Below are 13,718 nucleotides of genomic sequence, written 5' to 3'. Positions count from 1 at the left end.
TTCTAAAACGTAAGGGCCAAGAGGAGATTAGCCACGGTGCTTGGCCGGCCCCGTGTTTCTGCTTTTGCGCTTTGGCTACTGCATGATTTTAAGAACAAAACAGAAGTGTTCCTAGAAGCGCCACGGCACGAGCTATAAGCCGGTTGCTCGTTCGGGGACAGGCTCCCGTGAGCATCTCTTGCCGCAGGCCACACCCACCCCCCAATACTTCCACATGGTCACTGGAGACCCAGAAGTGCAGACCCCCGGCTACAAAAACTATCACTTTTTTTTTTTTTTTTAAAAGATGTTATTTATTTAGATTTTATTTATTTATTTGACTGAGACAGAACACAAGCAGGGGGAGTGGCAGGCAGAGGGAGAGGGAGAAGCAGGCTCCCCGCTGGGCTGGGGGCCTGACGCGGGACTCGATCCCAGGACCCCGGGATCATGACCTGAGCCGAAGGCAGATGAGCTGCCCAGAACATCATCTTTTGCACAAAAAGCAGGGTTGTGCTGAAGAGAGCCCAGCAAACAACCCTAAACTCTCCAACCGTCCTTGTCATAAAGACAGCCCGTGGGGAGTTAGGTCCAAGCCTAGCCCTGCCCCCAAATGCCTCTCAGACCCCACTGTGCCCTTTCCAAGGAGGGAAGGGGGTCCTTACAGTGTTTCTTAGGTTCTGCCTAGTCTGGCAAAGGGACTGTTCCTGGAGACACCACCTAGTAACCCAAGGACACCTGCGGGCTGGGGAAACTGCCCCCTAAGATTCCAAACCCCACGGAACATTCTGCTGTCCTCCCTCGCATCTTCCAAGAGCCCGCTCCCTTGTAGGCAACATTCCTCCTGGGCAGAGACGCCCGAACTTTGGCCTCAGAAGGTCCTTTGGGGCATCCCTCTGGTCCCTATCATGTCCTCGCCAGCTGTCCATGGTTCACCCTCTGGGCACAGCCACCGGCAGAAGCCGCGGGGCTCAGGCCGCACAGCGTCCCTTGCGGGCGTTCACTGGTCGCTTCGAGTCACCGGCCCAACCGGGTTCCAGGCTTGCCGACCCGACGGGGCCCAGGGCTGTGGAGCGACAGAGGCACCTGGCCAACGGGCGTGGATCCAGAGAGAGGCATAACTGCGGCTCCTTTTGCAAACAGGAGATTGTTGCGTTTCATTCTCAAAGCAGCCCTGTGGGTCAGACGGGGAAACTGAGGCACGGAGCCGTTAAGTTCCTCGTTCCCACCAGGAACTGGCGGAGCTGGGACGTAAGCCCAGAGCCTGGGCTCTCACTCCCTGTACGGTGGGTCTGGGCTCTGTGCCGGGGCCCCCAGCCTCACATTCCAGGTACCAAGGTCCTCCTCGGGCCCCCTGGAACGCGGCGGGAGGCAGGAGTGGGTGGGCCCTTCCTCCTCCCTCGTCTCCCGCTGCCGAGGAAGCCGGTGGCCTTTGCCCCCGCCAAGGCCTTCCCGGGCCGTGCTCAGGTGTGGGGCTGCAGACGGGCTGTGCCCTCGGCCCTCACCAGAAGCCCATCCATCTGGACGCTGCTGGGCTTGTAAAGTCCTCGGCCGGCAATTACGCAGGAGCAAGCAAACAGCCAGCACTCCCGGCGAGGGCAGGTTGCGACAGGAAGCGGGTGCGTCATGGTGCGGACAGAGAGGCAGGCCTGCGGGAAGTCGCGGAAACAGGTCGACACGGCCAGTGTCGCGGTGGGCTCGGGACCGCGCTCCACTCGCAGACCCTGCGGGCCTGGGCCCTTTGTCCTGGTGCTGCCCCGCAGCCCCCTCCACTCCCGAGGATGGCAAACTACCCCCCCCCCCCCCAACGTGTCAGCCTCTGTCTCGGCCACGGGTAACCTGGTCACACGTCCGTGGCAGCCGCCTGTGACTCAGAGAAAGAGCCGAGAACTGGCGAGACACTGGCAAGCGGGGCCTGAGAGCTCCCGGCAGGGACACCCCCGGTCTTCCTGTACCGGGGGAAGGACAGTCCCTGTGGGGGACAGCTTGCTCTGTCCCTGCCAGCTGGGGTCACCTACCCGGCAGCGGGCGTGATTGGCAGAGACCTGACCGGTCCCTTCCTGCTCCGGCCGTGGGGGCCGAGCCCTGGGCCGTGGCCCGTCCCCTTCGGCTGCCTTGGCTCCCACCTCTGCCGTGGCTTGTCTCCGTCCCATCTAGAGAGGCTCCTTCCACCGGCCACCGGCAGCTTTAAGAAAAATAGGGAAAGAAGAAAGCAGAAGGAAAGTCTGCGTAAGAGCCAGGTCTCCCGCGGGGCACGCGAGCAAGCCCGGCACCGCGGGCGGTGTTGTGTGGACTCTCCTGTCCCTCCGGCTTCGGGCACGTGGAGTGAAGCTCTGGGCGAGACCCTCTGGTCCTCAAGCCCCCTTCACAGTCTCCGTCTTCCGCTGGCCAAGGCCGTCCTGGCGGAGGTGACAGCTTCTCCCGCCCAGTGTGTGCCTCCCGCCGGGCACCCTCCTGGTTGCTGGGGGCTCAGGGTGCGGTGGGGGACGAAGGCTGGAGGCGGGCGCAGGCGGCCACACGCAGGTGTGCGGGGACTCTGGGTGCACCCGCCGGCCTCACTCGCCAGCTCCCGCGTCACTAGCGCAGGCGCGTACCCGATCGGGGCATTGGGAGGTGTGTCCGCTGCCCCAGACCCTGGGCACCACGACTGTCAGCTGTTACTAAGCTCTTTACGCCTTCCTTTTTAGCCGTCACAGCCATGTCCGCCTTCCCCAGGGACAGCCACGACCCTTTTCCTGATTCCATCTACGCAGACCATTTCCTCTTCTCTTCTCGTCATGGGCACTTGACAAAGAGCAGACTTCTGGCGCCTGCGAGCGGCCGGAAGAGAGGGACGCTCGGGGGGCGCGGACGCTGCCCCGGCGGGACCTGGTCCTCTGTCCTGCCCCTCGCTTCCGTGTCCTGCTCACGCGTACGTTCACTTCTGCCTGAAAGCGCCTACGTGGTGTTGGTCGGACACTCTCTGTGCCAGGAAATCCACTCCCTTTGATCCAGAAGGACCCCTGTCCCCAGAGTGCATCAGGAAGGGTCACTTTACTCTGTGCCAAAGCCCTGAGACTCACCAGCAGGAACCGAGATGAGAAGGATGAGCTCGTCTTCGAACCGTTCATGTCCCCAGCTCAGAATCCGGCCCCTGTGGATCAAAGGGCCCCCCATCCCGGGCAGCTCCCGCCGCTCCCCGTCACCACCCCCAGCCTGCAGGATGCCAGGACTCCGTGTGTGTCCTGCACCGTCTTCTGAAGGATGGGCGGACTCGGATCCGTGTGGTCCCGTGACACGCGACACGTGCAGCTCCTTCGGGACGACCGTCAGACACAACCACACATCCCCGCAGACAGGACGCCATCGCTTTGAACTTCTCACTTTGTTTCAAAGCGGCGGCAGAGGTCCCACAGGGTCGCCCCAAGACGGTGACCGCACACCATGACGACGGTCAGCGTGGCTGTGACCCGCAGTCCTCTCTCTGTTCTTGGGGCACTCACAGCCTTGGGGACCGGATTCTCCACACGGGGTGGTGCCTCCCACTTGCCCCCCAGACCAGTTCTGGTCCGCCACTCTGTCTCGGACCCAGTGACCTCCCCTGCCCCAGCCAGGATCCGGGGCTGGTGCCATCACGCCTCGCAGCCTTGCCAATGACGTTTGCTCCTTTGGGTCACGGTGAATGCTTGCCGTTGGCACAGTGAGTTAATTACAGTAAAGTATAAAATAGCCTTTATTTTATTTTTTAAACTTTTTTCAGATTTATTTATTTATTAGGGGGGGAGGGGCACGGGGAGAGGGAGAGAGAGACTCTCAAGCAGACTCCATGCTGAGCGTGGAGCCCGATTTGGAGCCTGATCCCAGGCCCCCGAGATGGTGACCTGAGCGGAATTCAGGAGTCAGACGCTTAACCGACTGAGCTGCCCAGGTGTCCCTAAAAATAGCCTTCAAACGGGTTACCCACTTGGTTCCCCAGTGGGCGAGGGAATGTGTCTGGCCGCTCACTCGTTGGGGGCACAGGGGCAGAGGTGACTTTTTTATGGTATTTAATAAGTGCGTAATGAGTCCTTTTCCCAGAAAGAGGCGTCTTTTTAGTTTGCCTCGATCCGTGTGGGCAGAATAAGGACCATTTATGGAGCTGTTACTGGAATTAATTGCTTTTTGAAATTTTGTATGCTCCGTCTTTTAAATCCCCATTTCGGCCGGAGGTTCTCTCCACTCGGTAGAGGGTAAAGGACCTTGGTTGTTTGTCACCAGAACATGGTCTGGACAGCCTCCCCTGCCCCTTCTGTGCTCTGGGTTGGGGCAAGTGTCACCTCCACCTCCACCTAGTTCCTGAGCGGAGGACAGGGAGCCCTGCGTGGGCAGCCGGGAGCCCCGCCCGTGACCTGGAGTACAGCTGTGTCAGTCCTAAAACGAAGCACTTGAAATCCTTAATCTCTGCATTGTTTCTCCTCATCTGTCTCAGGAGGACCTCGTACCTCCCCACACATGCCCCCAGACCGCTTAGGTGATAGGGTCTGAATTTCCAGACTTCTCTGTTGATAAACTCTTGTACCGGGGCCAAGACGCCCTGAAGGGAACTGCATTTCTCTCCTCTAAGCCTTTGTTTTGCTTGGTTACTCAGGACTTGGCAACACCCACCATCATTCTTATCTCCACCCACTGAAGCACTACCGCTTCCTCCAGGAAGGCTTCCGGGAGGCTCCGTTTCCAGGGAGAGACAGCTCCCTCCCGCGTTCTCGGGGGTCACCTGTGTGCGCGCGACCCCCGCTCCTAGAGTGAATGTCGGGGGCAGCTGGACTGTCACTTGCTCATCGTGTCCCCTCCCTTAGATCTTTGGACATAGGCGTGAAAAAAATCAAGCTTAAATGGGGGCTGGTGGGACGAACGTCAGTTTGGCATCTTGAAGGAGCCGGAAGGATGAGAGAAAGAAGCCGCTTGGCCATTCCCAGTCATTGGACAAAGACCCCCAGAGACCTGCGTATACACTGGCTTTATCTAGTGCCCAAAGAGGGGATTTGTCCATAAGAGAAGCCCAGGCGGAACTAGCTTCCTAGGGAAAACACGCTGCCTCCCACGAGCCGGGACAACTGCCGTCGGCCCCCGCTCCGTCGTGCAGGGACTGTGGTCCCTTCAGCGGCTCAGCAGCGTCCACAGGACCAGGTTCACTCCAGGGCTGCACCCCAGCCCTGTGGGTGGCGTGTCCTTTTTGTCGGGACCCCGCAACCGATGCCGAGACGGCGGCCGCTGTTCTGAGCGTCAGATGTCGACCACGATCTTCAGAGAGGAAGAGGAATTCCCCGACCGAGCCCCGCATCGGGCTCCCTGCTCAGCGGGGAGTCTGCTTCTGCCTCTCCCTCTGCTCCCCCTGCCTGTGCTCTCTCAATCTCGCTGTCAAATAAATAAATAAATAAATAAAATCTTAAAAAAAAAAAAAAGAATGAGGAAAAATATTCTCCCAGAGGCCCCCAGCAGGTCTCTCCTTACATCTCCTTAGCCAGAACCGATGACGTGCCTGTGCCTCTATTTATTAATTTTGTTTCAGTTCTTTTAAAAATAAACTTTTCAGGCAGTTTTAGGATCACAGCAAAACTGAGGGGAATGTTCCGAGAGCTCCCATCCCCCCCCCCCCCCCCCCCCCCCCGGCCCCCCCCCCCCCCCCCCCCGTCAGCACCCCCTCCCCGGAGCCACGCACCTGTTACAGGGCGAGAACCTGCGCTGACCCGCCTTCAGCACACGGAGTCCACGGGGGGGGTTTCACCCCATGTCGCCCCCTCTGTGGGGCTGGGTGAGTGTGTAATGCCGTGCACCCCTCACTACACTGTCACAGACTAGCTTCACAGCCCTAAACTCCCCTGTTCTTCCCTCCTTTTGTTTTTCTTTTGGGAGAAATGTCACACCCATTCAAAAGTGAATCCAGCCGTCCTGACCCTGACCTCCAGATTCGAGGCTTACCGACTCTGCACCTTGCCTTTGGTCGTCTTTTTTTTCTTCACTCTCTGCTTTGCTAAAGCATTTAAAGCAAACCCAGACATCGTGCCACTCGCCCCCCACGTAATTCAGTATCCACAGAGATACAAACGAATTACCAACATTTCTTATATAAGCACAGTGCCACTTCCACGTCTAACAAGTCCACACTAACCCCCAGTTGTACTGGAGGATGAGTTCATACCCACATCCGGCAGGCTGGCTGGAGTGGAGATCCTACGGGGTCATGCTTACTACGTTTGTTTGTAAGGTCTCTTTGGTCTCTTTTAACACAGAGAATCTCCTCTTGCTTTAAAAAAAAAAAAAAAAAAAAAAAAATCCCATCGACTTGAAGAAACTGAGCGGTTTGTCCCGCAGAATGTCCTGCATTCCGGAGTCTTCTCTCACCTTCCTTGTTATGCCGTTGAAGTTCTTCCTCTTGCCCTCGCTTTTCCTACAAACGGAATTAAATCCGAGCTGCAGTTTTGGCCATCTCTTCATACGTGTCACACGAGAAGCATAGACTGTCGTGTCCCGGTTTTCGCACTATTAAGCCTGATCACTGGATTTGAGAGGTGACAGCCCGAACCCTCCATGGTCACCTCCAACTCAGGGCCAGTAGCCATAAAATTCCTTGTTTCCAAATCCCCAAATGCATTGTTTCCAAATCAGGACTCTGTCCCCACCCAGGAACCAAGGCGGGGGGGGGGGGGGGGGGGTTAAAACAATTGAAATGGTATATTTTCAAAATCTTATGCACAGACTGAAATGCTCATTTTAGGCTTGTGAACCAAGATCATTTTATTCAAACTGATCTACACATTCGATGCATTCCCCAAATCCCAGCAGGGTTTTCGGTGGAAATTGACAAGCCAGCTAAAGTCCACGTGAAACCCAGAGGATGGAGAGCGGTCGACCCCGCTTGGGAAAGGAGCAGCACCTGCCTGGTTTCCAGTGTCTGGCTTCAGCGATCGGTTTGGAGCTGCACGAGCCACAGCCACGTGGTGCCGGCATCAAGATAAACATGGAGCCGAGGAGAGAATCCAGAAACGGAGGGACTTTGTAAGGTCCGACTGCAAGACCCTGTCTCGAATTACCCACCAGTTGAACGCAGACGGATCGTGCCTCTGAACGCCACGCCTAGAACTCTTGAAAAGCGAGAAGACATGACAACGTCTTAACAACCCTGGATTAGGCAGAGGGTCCTCAGATACAGCCTGTGCAAGGCAAGCCGGCCAGCTGGACGTCGTCAAGATTAGGGACGTCTGCTCTTTGAAAGGCATCGAGAGATACACAAGAAAGGAAGTCACAGACGAGAGAAAATACTCACCGGTTACATGTCTGGGAAAGGACTTGTACCGCGTGAAGACCATTGCACTAAAATTCACAACAGTTTTGCTTGTAGTTCGCCCCCAACGGAAACAACCCGATGTGGAACAGGTGAGATGGGAAATTTGTGGTCTGTCCACTCCGTGGAAGGACAGATGTGAGATGATCTTTCTTTTGACTGCCGTGATGGTTTCACTCGTGTGTATATATGTGAAAACCAATCGAACTGTACAGTTTCAATATATACAGTTATTATATGACAATTCTATCTCGATAGTGTTTCTTAAAATAAAAAAAAAAAATGCATACAAGATCAACAGTCCTTAGGGGCAGGGCTCCGCGGAGAGGCACAGGGAAACTTTTTGGAGTGACAGAAATGTTCTGTACCTCTACTGTGGAAATGGTTACACGACTGCTAACAATCACCAAATTCAGCAAATTTGCAAGCTTAAATGGGTGGGTTTTATTGGCTATAAATAATCCCTTGATAAACCTGGGGAAAAACCTGTTATCTCTGCCAAAATTCTTCGCTTATAAAGACAAAAAAATACAATGATGTTACGGCATTGTCATTTCTAATAAAGTGAAAATTGTGTTCATAGAGAAAAAAATACTTTCTGAAAAGCAAAGATAACATTTGTTGTATTATATTAAAGCTGAAAACAAATACCTTCTTTCCACCAATTGTCTGGATGTTAGAAAACAATTCCTGGTGGATAATTTTTTCTGATAAATATTGCATTCTTCGGTTTTTAACTTTATGTGATTTAACGCCACGTTAGTGGTATTTTTCAGAGAGATCTATTAGTTTTTAAGTTGCCTCATTACTTTTTTAAAAGATTTTATTTATTTATTTGACAGAGAGAGAGCACAAGCAGAGGGAGTGGGAGAGGGAGAAGCAGGCTCCCCATTGAGCAGGGAGCCCGATGCGGGGCTCGATCCCAGGAGCCCAAGATCATGACCTGAGCCGAAGGCAGAGGCTTCACCGACTGAACCCCCCAGGCATCCCTTGCCTCATTACTTTCAGCTTCTAAAAAAAACTGTGTGGAATCTTCTTCATAGACGTCTGATTACTTGTGTGTTGGATAGTTTGATTAAAGGTTTCCTACCGATTTTGCCCAAAATGCAACCAGAGCCTAGCAGACCCAGTTGGGTGCACACGTGAACCTAGGGTCACTGTTAGCCGTTCACGGTGAACTGAGAACAGCTCCTTGAAGGCGCTATTTCTAACATCTGGTGTATTTCTAACATCTGGCAGACGATGGGCTTCAGGCAAAAGCACGCGCCGCAGGAGGAAGGGACCTCCTGCTCACAGGAGCTGTCGCTGCAAATTTTGAGTTCAGTCCCTACAACTCTTAGATGGGTGAAGATTGGTAAGCGTTGATATCTGCTGGTTTTACGGCAATTAAATTTAAATTACGGCTTGCTAAGACTCATTTCTGAATTATGTGTTCGCTACAAATAATTCCAGCTGCGTTTCTGCTCGACGCTTTCTTAATTTAATAATAGCACCTGATTCCATAATGCTGCGTGGCACCGGCGTCTGTGTCCACACCGAGGCCCACAAACAAATGATGTCGTCCATGGCGAAGAGTTACCCGAACTTACATTTACGTCTCACTCGGAAAACATCGCGTGACACATCTTCAGCAGAACAGATGTTCGCGGCTTTACTTTTATTTAATGATTTGAATAAAAATTAAGCAATTATTTCAAATGGGCTTAATTGGCTTTTCTATTTGAGGCATCTGATAACACACGTTATAGTAAGCCGTCATCACATTTCTGCGAAATTCTGCTCATGGAGATGATGCCATGGGGCATGGGGTCCACCACCCGTTCTGAGCGCATAAGAAACCCGGAAAACAGATGAAATTGTGAGAATTGTCATTGGCCCTGAACACACAGCCTCCAAGATGGCTGGCAGACCGGCTGCACATGCGCAGTCTCGTCTGGTCACCAGCACGAGCTACGGACGTCTCCGCCTGCCAGCGCCGGGCTGCCAAGGGCCACCTTGGGGCGGAGGCCCACGTGACCCCGCACTGCCCACGTAAAAGCCCCAGGGACTGGCTGGGGTGAATAAATGGGGCCACCCACCCCACCCCCGAGGCTGGAAGGGGTGACCCACATGACCTGAGTGCACTTGGCTTTGTCAGGAAGCTCTTCCCGCTTTCCCCGAAGAAGAGGTTTTAGTTACAGAAAGCACCCAGTGGTCCACGGGGCCAATCCTCTTCCAAACCCGGCCACGTTAATGTGAGACCTTTGCTCCCCGCCCACGTCTTGCGGGAGACCCACAGAGCCCCCCTGCCAAGCGGCCGGTTCGCCCAAGCAGATGCTGGGGCCCAGCGAGCACATGGGTGTGGCCAGGCTTCCCCACATCCTTCTGGCCAAGGCCACCTGCCAAGGCCACCGCCTTCCTAGTCCTTCCTCAAGGGCTGCGGAATGGGGTTTTCCAGTTCTGTTCCATTCCTTTTATCAGCTCGAGTTCCCCGTAGGGAGGAACTTCCCTGCGTCAACCAGGGCTCTCTGGGTCAACCCTGACCTGCAGCCCATCCGGGAAAAGTCAAACAGCGGCTGGTTTCAGAGGAAGAGGAGTCCAATACGTTGGGCTTGCGGGGGGGCGGGGGTGGGTGGGTAGCATTTAGACCTCTTGGGTGTTTTATATGCCGAGGGTCCTGGTGCAGAGCATTTGCTTTCTGTGCATGCCCAGTCAGGCCGGCGAAGTCCTTTACCTTTGGTCTCTCTGTCCTCCTGACCTGGCCCTTGGTTTCTGTCCCCAAAGGATGCCCCAGGTTCACCTGGTGTGACTCGTGCTTGGGACCTAGGGCTGCGTCCCTCTAGGAGCTCATAGTGGGGGGTGGTAGGTAAGGCCCCAGTCAGGGCACCGCCCCCCAACTCCACTCACCATCAGCTTATCGGGAGCCTGCGCTCCTGACCCCATCTGTTCAGTGTCCTTTTCCAGGGACCCCAGCTGGTCCCTGGGGCCTTCACGTGAGCAGTGTGGGGTCACGTGGACCTCTGTCCTGAGGTGGCTCCTGGCAGCCTGGAGCCGGTGGCACCGGTGAGGTGAGATGTCCGTAGCTCGTGCTTAGGAGGGGGTCAGCGCAGGTTTGGAGGACACAAGCCTGGTGGCCAGAGCCCCTCCTTGAAAAGGAAGGGAACCGCAACCAGAAACCCGGCTTGCCCAGCCTTGTTCTGTGAGCGTGTGGGGTGTGTGTGTAAGAGAGTCGGGGGGCATAGTGTGTAGGGGTGCTGTGGTGTGCGGGGACAGTGGACGCTCTGCAGCTGGCGGCCCTGCAGACCGGGCCGGGCCAGGAGAGACCAGGAGGATGGCCGAGGGATGGTCCTCCCAGCAGACGGGCTGGCCCAGGAGCCCCCGGGCGGCCTTGGCCATGGGGTTCACCCGCTGGGCCATGTCCTTGCGTGTCTGGAGCCTGCCCCCAGCCCCTCCTCCTCCGGACTGTTCCCAAAGGAAAGCCGGCTGCAAACCCCACATCTGAGCTCCGCTCTTTGCCTTTAACCCCTTCCTGCCCTGGGCAAGTCTTATAACCAGCCCGTGCCTCAGTTTCCTCAACGCTAATGGCCAATTAATTCCTCCCCACCCCCTCCCGACCTCAGAAGGATCTGGCATGAGAACAAAGGGACAGTGTGCCCAGTGCCTGGTGTGGCTTTTGCACACGGATGCTCTGTAAAGCCAAGTTATCATTATAATAAAGCCCCAGCCTCCCTGGCAGGGCCTAATTAGAAGATGACGTTGAGAGCCGGTCTCCCGGCAGACAGGTGGGCTGTACCTCAGAAAGACTACGGCCGCCACCGGAGGGACCGGCGTCCCTCTTGCCTGGCTTGGTGGCCTGGGGTGATTTCGAGGCCATTCCGGCCTTGCCATGGCCTCTCTGGGCGCACAGTCTCTCTGCTCGTGAATCTAGGCCCCGATGGCCCGCAGACGGGGCCTGCCGTCCTGGTGCCTCCCCAGTTCGGGGTGGGGGTTGATTTGCGGCCCTCCCATCCCCCAAGATGGTCTTGAGGAGGGTGTGGAGAGAATGTTCTGGGTCAGAGCTGCCCTCTGTGCGGCTGCCAGGTGTCCCTGGCTCACGGCCCAGGCCAGGCTGTCCCGAGGCTCCCGGTCGTGGTGGTTACAGAGATGCTCCGACAGGACTTGTGCCCGGGGTAAATGTGGTCCTTTTCGCCCAAAAGAAAAATATCTCAAAAAGTACTGAACCTTCTGGGAGTGATCAGATCTCGCTTCGGGGCCATTTCAACCATGGTACTCAAAAGAAAAAAGAAAGAAAGGGAAAAGAGACAAGGAAAAGCACACAGCTGACCCCAGCTCCCAGCCAGGGTCCTCCTGGGATGCCGGCGGCGGCACTGCTGTCCCCCCCCCCCCCCCCGTCTCTGTTCATCCCCCTCCCCCCGCAGCCGGCCTTGGTCCCAGCACAGAGGGGTCCTGCAGGCTGCGAGCCGCTGAGCCACGGCCCGTGTGCCCTCGCTACGCAGGAGAAAGGCTCTTCCGCGCGGCTCCCCATCCCCTGCGGCCTGAGGGGGCCGGCCACACTGACACCAGCACCCGGGGACACATTGGCACGTCCTCCAGCTTCCTCAGGAACTTCATGCACAGGAAAGAGGGGCTGCGTGTCCCTGGGGCCCCAGCGGTCTCAGGCTCGTGGCCGCGGACCTGGTTGAGAAACGCAGACTGAAGGCAGAGGAGCAAAGGTCAGAGCAGGAGCTCAGCCCCGGGCCCGTCTCCCCGAATACAGAAAAGGGGGTTGATGCACCTGTAAAGCATCTTCAGCGCCCCGCTCCCAGCGCCCCAGGGGACGGACAGACGGCCACCCACCCAAGCGACGAGTGTTACAAGCATTGCAGTCCTCTCCGGAATGCTAGCCGCAGTGATGACCAGCGTCCGCGGGGGCGGGGCAGTCACGAGTGGGGTGAAAGCAACTGGCTCCCAGCCCCAAGCCCTGCCAAGACATGACCCTGGGCGGTCCGGTAATTCTTGGTTTGGGGCCGCCTGTGCCTTAATTCCCCGGCTCTACCTGCTAGAGGCGGGGAGCAGCCCCCCACTGACATGTGACAACCAGAGATGCTTGGGGACAGGACACTGTCCATATCCCCTGGGGGCCGGGATTGTCCCCACTTGAGAACAGCTGTGGCAGACAAATCACTGGTTTTGTGTGAGCCTCAGTTTCCCCTTTAGTAAATGAGAGGACAGACAGTTCTCCCTCAGGCCTCCGGGGTGGGGGGCATGGTGGCGTGGGGTTCAGGGGGACCCTGCGCTGATGCTGGGAAAACGGAGCGCTCCCCGCTGGACGGCAGTGTTTCCAGGAGCCGGAGCACACGGCACTGTGTGGGCACAGGGACATCCTATTGTGGCTGCCCCAGCCTGGCAGGTGGCCCCTGTCATCAGTGCTCGCCGGACCGTCAGCAAAAGCTGCCGTGCCCATACGGGGTGCTGGCTGTTGCTGGGGGTTCTTTGAGCTGTGAGGGGCCACCCATGCCCCCCAAACTAACAGGCTAATCGGGGAGGCAGAGGGGGCACCCAGGGAAGGAGCTCAGGAGGGAGTATGGGTTGCCTAGAGTGGGGGCCACGGACCCTGCACATCTGCGGTGCCCAGGGCAGGCCTCTCAACACGCGTGCCAGGAATGAAGGGGTGTCGGGTGAGGAACACGGTCAGAGTGGAGGTCCCCAGGGTAGGTGTCCCTCCCCACGCCCCCGTTCACCTCCAGGGACTCAGGTCCCAGGGTCACCCTCTTCTTGCCCAGCAGGCCTTAATGGACATTCGCTGAAGCTGACACAGAGCCTCTCCTGTGGACTCAGGCCTGCAGGGCTTCCTGGAGGAAGTGTGGGAAGTCCGCGGGAAGGCTGTGGGGTGCTCTGCTGGGTAACCGTTTTGGGAGGCACTGTGTCCTTCTGCTCCAAATCCTTATGTTGAATGTGACTCAGAATGTGAGTGTCTTTGGACATAGGGTCTTTAAAGAGGTACTTCGGGTAAAACGAGGTCTTCGGGGTGGGCCTCACACAATCTGACCGGTGTCCTAAGAAGAGAAGGACATCGGGACACAGACAGGCGCAGAGGGAGGGACACGTGAGGACAGAGGGCGAGCACAGCTGGCCACAGGCCCGGTCGGGCCTTGGGAGGAGCCAGCCCTGCCCACACCCAAGTCTCAGGACCTCCACGCTCCAGGCCCGGGAGGGAACAGACTTTCCGTGGTAAAGCCGCCCAGCCTCTCCTTTGTGGGGCAGCCCAGATGCGGAGCGAAGCTGCCTCTGGAGGGGGGCGGGGGGCGCTGGTCTGGAGGTGCGCTGGGGGGTCCCACGGATGGCGGTGGGGGGAAGCGACGTTCCTCCAGCTCTGGGAAGCCCTGCTCTTCTGACACAGTGACCCCCACTGTCCTCCCGTCTGAGAGGTGCCTGGTGTGACAGAAGGGACCGTGCAGGCTCACGGAGTCTCCAGGGGCTG

This window comes from Mustela nigripes, chromosome 2 (assembly GCF_022355385.1).
Source record: "Mustela nigripes isolate SB6536 chromosome 2, MUSNIG.SB6536, whole genome shotgun sequence".
Taxonomy (NCBI): Eukaryota; Metazoa; Chordata; class Mammalia; order Carnivora; family Mustelidae; genus Mustela; species Mustela nigripes.
Note: the sequence above shows the minus strand (reverse complement) of the source record.